The sequence below is a fragment of the Schistocerca serialis genome, chromosome 7, assembly GCF_023864345.2.
Source record: "Schistocerca serialis cubense isolate TAMUIC-IGC-003099 chromosome 7, iqSchSeri2.2, whole genome shotgun sequence".
Taxonomy (NCBI): domain Eukaryota; kingdom Metazoa; phylum Arthropoda; class Insecta; order Orthoptera; family Acrididae; genus Schistocerca; species Schistocerca serialis.
The window spans coordinates 69,445,058-69,451,687 of NC_064644.1; positions in this window are offsets into that span (position 1 = coordinate 69,445,058).

The following is a 6,630-nucleotide window of genomic DNA, read 5'->3' on the forward strand; positions in this document are numbered from 1 at the left end:
TGCATTTAAACTATCATAATGAAACCCCGTAGCTCTTCCTGAACGTGGAGAGCCATTAACGTCAAAATGATCGTGCTTAAATCGATGAAGCTGTTTTCTGTCCGTGCTCACAGAAGAATGTATTGGAAATGTTCTGATATCTCCACATGGCACTCCATTCTCTACCGTCCACTCCACTCGCTACCTCCAAATGACAAAATGACAGTAATTAAAGGCAAACAGCAAGAGTGAACTACACGTGAAATATGACAATCGAAAAATAAACCCATAGCAACAGTAATACCAAATTGCAAAACAAAACCGCTATGAGCTTACTCCTTTCATGTACGGGACGAACGACTCTCATCACAGTTACGTAACCACGTTGTTACTGTTTACGCCATGTAAATTATTAACTGAAATTTGGATCTGGGTACCAGCTACGATGCGTACATTTGGTTCTGTGACTACGGAGATATGGGAAAACTTACATCCACCTCACTTTTACTGTAAAATATGTTGGAATTGTAAACGTGAGTAGCTGCTTCTTATTCATGTTAGCAGTTCTACATGTTGGCTTAATAATACTACGATTCACTAGTACTACAAAGGTTGATTTCTTCAAGAAATATATTTTAATTTTTCTACACTCCTGGAAATTGAAATAAGAACACCGTGAATTCATTGTCCCAGGAAGGGGAAACTTTATTGACACATTCCTGGGGTCAGATACATCACATGATCACACTGACAGAACCACAGGCACATAGACACAGGCAACAGAGCATGCACAATGTCGGCACTAGTACAGTGTATATCCACCTTTCGCAGCAATGCAGGCTGCTATTCTCCCATGGAGACAATCGTAGAGATGCTGGATGTAGTCCTGTGGAACGGCTTGCCATGCCATTTCCACCTGGCGCCTCAGTTGGACCAGCGTTCGTGCTGGACGTGCAGACCGCGTGAGACGACGCTTCATCCAGTCCCAAACATGCTCAATGGGGGACAGATCCGGAGATCTTGCTGGCCAGGGTAGTTGACTTACTCCTTCTAGAGCACGTTGGGTGGCACGGGATACATGCGGACGTGCATTGTCCTGTTGGAACAGCAAGTTCCCTTGCCGGTCTAGGAATGGTAGAACGATGGGTTCGATGACGGTTTGGATGTACCGTACACTATTCAGTGTCCCCTCGACGATCACCAGTGGTGTACGGCCAGTGTAGGAGATCGCTCCCCACACCATGATGCCGGGTGTTGGCCCTGTGTGCCTCGGTCGTATGCAGTCCTGATTGTGGCGCTCACCTGCACGGCGCCAAACACGCATACGACCATCATTGGCACCAAGGCAGAAGCGACTCTCATCGCTGAAGACGACCCGTCTCCATTCGTCCCTCCATTCACGCCTGTCGCGACACCACTGGAGGCGGGCTGCACGATGTTGGGGCGTGAGCGGAAGACGGCCTAACGGTGTGCGGGACCGTAGCCCAGCTTCATGGAGACGGTTGCGAATGGTCCTCGCCGATACCCCAGGAGCAACAGTGTCCCTAATTTGCTGGGAAGTGGCGGTGCGGTCCCCTACGGCATTGCGTAGGATCCTACGGTCTTGGCGTGCATCCGTGCGTCGCTGCGGTCCGGTCCCAGGTCGACGGGCACGTGCACCTTCCGCCGACCACTGGCAACAACATCGATGTACTGTGGAGACCTCACGCCCCACGTGTTGAGCAATTCGGCGGTACGTCCACCCGGCCTCCCGCATGCCCACTATACGCCCTCGCTCAAAGTCCGTCAACTGCACATACGGTTCACGTCCACGCTGTCGCGGCATGCTACCAGTGTTAAAGACTGCGATGGAGCTCCGTATGCCACGGCAAACTGGCTGACACTGACGGCGGCGGTGCACAAATGCTGCGCAGCTAGCGCCATTTGACGGCCAACACCGCGGTTCCTGGTGTGTCCGCTGTGCCGTGCGTGTGATCATTGCTTGTACAGCCCTCTCGCAGTGTCCGGAGCAAGTATGGTGGGTCTGACACACCGGTGTCAATGTGTTCTTTTTTCCATTTCCAGGAGTGTATTCGAGTAGAATGTGATGGTATTCATAGTGTGCTTGTGCTGAAGTGAGGATTACTCGTATTGTGTGAGTGCAAACCAGATTTGCGTGCAGAAAAAATTTGATTAATAATGTTGAATTCTGAAGTTCTGCGCTGTTCCTCAGCGATTGTGATAAGTGAATTTTCTTGACGACGGGTTTTCAACATAATTACCTACAATCGGCATCTTTGCTTTAATTATCCGAAGATTTTTATCGTTTCCTATGAGTTTAAACGCCTCACATGCACCCTGACAGAATTATGTCGACAACAGAGAAGAAGACGAAGCAACACCTCAGAGCATTTCCAAGGGACCAGGTTTACGTGCGTTCTTACGAAACCACATTCATGATAAACTGACATTAAGAAAAATCAGTTTAGACATTCGTTATAAAGAGGCTCTGCTAAAGCGTGGCAATAAATAAGTTACTACCACATAATAACAGCCCTCGACGAATGAATGTGGATGTTCCATTGGCCATCTCCTTGTTAAACTTCCTGGTAGACCAAAACTGCATGCCGGGCTGAGAGTCGAACGTTGGAACTTTGCCTTTCGTGAGCAAGTGTTCCATCACTGAGCTAACCAAGCGCGGCTCACGACTGCCCCCTCACAGCTTCAATTCTGCCACTACCTCACCCCACAGAAGCTCTTCTGCACATTTCCTTAGGCTCTTGCAGAATGTGTACAGAGATCTGGTGAGTAAAAAAAAAGCACGGTGAGTCGTTGTGCGAAGCGTCTGGCATGGTCGCAACAAGGTCGCGCGAAGCTGTCCGATCTCCCAAGTGCCGGCCGGCTGCACATAGTCAGGACTCTTCCATTGTTGGAACGTGCGGATACGCTCATTCGACGTAATCGACGGATCGCAATCAGGAACTTCGCTGCACAACGGACGTCTCTGTTACTAATAATGACACACTCGTCCACCAGTTGTCGTACTCAACTCATTAAACTGTGTTCATAAAGAGCAACGAAGGACCATCTGTGCAGAATTACTAACGCATTACGATGCTGATAGTGAAAAATTTTGTCAAATATCGTCACAAGCGATGATACATGGGTTCATCACTTCGAAACGGAAACAAACCTGCAGTCCATGGAGAGGCGCACGCCACTTCTCCTCCGAATAAAAAGCTCAAACCGCACATTCAGCCAGTAAAGTCATGGCGACGGACTTGAGGGACACTGAAGGGGTTGCTCTGTTTGATATCCTCCCTCATGGTGCAACTATCAGCTCGCCAGTGTTTTGTGCTGCCTTCAAGAAACTGAAGAAACAACGTCAGCGTGAACTTCGTCGAAATGCAAATGAACTCGTTCTCCTTGACATATAACACCTCACACGAGGCTGAATACCCGAGAGGGGCCCACAAAACTTCAGTGAACAGTTCTTTTTCATCCACCCCCTGTATCTCGGATCTTCCGACTACAATCTGTTTGGCCTAACGAAGGATGCACTCCGTGAAAAACAGTGCGTGGACGATGGAGAGGCCATTACAGGTGCAAGGAGTTGCATCCGACGCCGACTTGTAGACCGGTACCGTGCGGGTTTAGAGACCCATCCAGTGAGATGGCATAAGATCGTCGCACTAAAGGGAGATAATACTCAAAAATAGTTTTGGAGCTAGAAGAGTGGAGAATAATATGGTGTATTGGAATGCCTAATGAAACCGAACTACTTTCAGAAAAAGAATGTGTTGCACTACTTACAGAACGTCCCTCGTATATCTGAATTTCATCCACTTCAACTGTCTGGTCCATGTACTACCACGTACCAACAGAGAAGTGTGCGGCGGCTGCGCAGAGGTAAGTAAAATAATTTCACACACGAACAGCGGCTGCGCAGAGGTAAGTAAAATAATTTCACACACGAACAGCGTTTCTCAAAACCTCGAAGCGTTTCTCGCTCTACGGGAAACTGTTCCCGAATGTAGCAGTGGGGGGGGGAGGGGGGGATACCCGGGGTGAAGCTATAGTTTTTATTATGAACAGTTCCACGCAATGAAACCTACGGTGGATTCATTTGCGAACGAATCTTCACGTCGGTACGAGATCACAAAATGGGTTTACTCAGCATAAATTCAAAAACGCTGTGGCTTGCATTCCTAGCAACTTCAGCTTCCTTGCAAGCAGCATTAAATAGTCAGAATCTATCGGGTTGGCTCTGCAGAAACAGGTATTGTTGACAACTACAAATGGAAGGTGACGGGCTTTGGAGGCGACACTGGGCAGGAGATAGTGAACGCGTTTGACGCTATACTGGTAAGAAATCCTGGCTATTTGTCTTTTGCTGTAAAATTCACTAGACACCTTCCTAAGACCCAATCTGCATTTCTTCCAAACTGTGTAGGCGTAGACCAGATGTCGATTGAAATCTAGGAACTAGTATCCAAACCAATTGCGAGGTGTATACAATTAAAGTACAGCTACTCACAAAGCTCCAGTGTGGACCGTAATTATGCTCTGGCAGTCAAACTTGGTAGCCATTCTAATGCGTTAATTCTGAACCGAATTATGCTGGAAAAATTTATTTAGTTTCATTTTTGGCTACCAGGTGTCAATCTGGCGCTGTGAATGCAGCACGGCTTCTTCATGGACAGTTCTCCATGCAAGATATTACACACTCGCTGAGGAGAGATGCCTTCAGCCTCCGCAATCCCACGAAATTGTATTCGGCTGCCTTGTGTTATCATGTCGTGGAATTTGCCAATTGTTTCCTTTGTGGCAGATTCAATTGAACGTCTGTTACGTGCTTCGCCTTCTGGACTTGTCCGACCACGTTTAAATTCATTGACTAAAAGTAATGGCACAGAGTCTGTGTGACCTTCATCCAATTCTGTTTTGGTTTGTGTGGCAGTTCACCCCTTCAAAAGAAAATGTTTAATAACGGTATGAAAATCAGTTTCCTCTATTGCCAGTCGGAGTCGACACGCTAATCAATTCAGACAGCTCTCAACAATGAACTGACGCTGTACATTGTTAAAATTCTTTATAAGATCCTCAGAATAACCAAGCTTGCCTAATATGAGGACGCAACAAAAGCGTTCCATTCTTTCGTGGAAATACAACAACCTTATCAAATCACCCTGGTATGAGCAACATAGATTTCGGCAAGATGCTGTACAGCACTAGCGCCACACCACCTAGTGACCAAAATAGGAACTAACTTCTTCCCCGTTTAAATTGGTTCCGCATTAAGGCATCAGCATAACGACCAAGTTTCGCTGCCATACCACAGTTAAAGCCCACACTGAACTCAGTAAATAGCTGCACTTCAATTACAAATATCCAGTACTAAATAAATTAATAAGCACGGAACTGATACCCCATTGCACGGAAAACAGATGAAGCAACTAAAATGGCTTTCAAAATTTAAATGAAAAGGGTGTCATTAATATACGCGACTTGGGGTGGCTATCATTTAACAAAGGCACTTTTCGTTGCGGCGAGATGATAATATAGTATTTTCTTGATGCTTACCTACGTAGGGAGTAATGAGTAACGAAACAAACTGAGAGAAATCATAGCTCGTACGGGAAGATATATGTGTTCGTTTTCTGCATACGCTGTTCGAGAGTGGAACGGCAGTGAAATAATGTGAAAGTGGTTGGATGGACACACTGCCAGTCACTTACTCTACAAACCAACCAACTTCAGTGTGAATTTTGGAGTAGTGATGCAGTTTACTGTGCGTTCTTTATTTGCTGCAAGGAAACAAGGAGTACGAGTCTGATTACCAGAAAGTCATGCTGGAGGTTTTGTTTACTTTACCTGTCCAAAGGTAGCTCTGTTGTATCATATATACATTGTCCCATGACAGAATGTGCTACGAATCAACGACAGAAAAAAAAAAATGGTTCAAATGGCTCTGAGCAGTATGGGACTTAACATCTGAGGTCATCAGTCCCCTAGAACTTAGAACTACTGAAACCTAACTAACCTAAGGACATCACAGACATCCATGTCCGAGGCAGGATTCGCACCTGCGACCGTAGCATTCGCGCGGTTCCGGACTCAAGCGCCTAGAACTGCTCGGCCACCGCGGCAGGCAGTCAACGACAGACCCATTCATTACTCAGTGCTATTCAGGGGGCATAAACCACAATACGATGGCGCAGTAGTGTTAAATAATTTCCTGGTGGCTGGATTGGAAGGGGATGTCCTATTCCATAGCCTGCATACTTCAGCTGAGTACTCCGACACCATGTCCATTCCTAAAGTTATTCACTGGAGCATCTCCTATGTCCAGTTAAATTTTTGCACGCTCTAACGGAGCGAGAGGAGAAGGAAAATACGGTGAAGGGAACATCTCTACAGAAATATTTCACCTACTGTAATTTGCGCAGTCAACGTCCTGCTATACGTGGAAAGATGATTCTCCTGCTGAAAAAAAAATACGTTATTTCTCACCGGTGAAAATTGGAATAGGTACATCGTTGTTCACTGTGCTTCGAAAGGAAATGAAGGATAAGGCAATTTAGTAATGTCAGTGGGGATGGACACTTGTGTAAGTGAATGTGGCCGGAAGTAATTTTACTATATTAGCACAATACAAATAATAAAAACAAA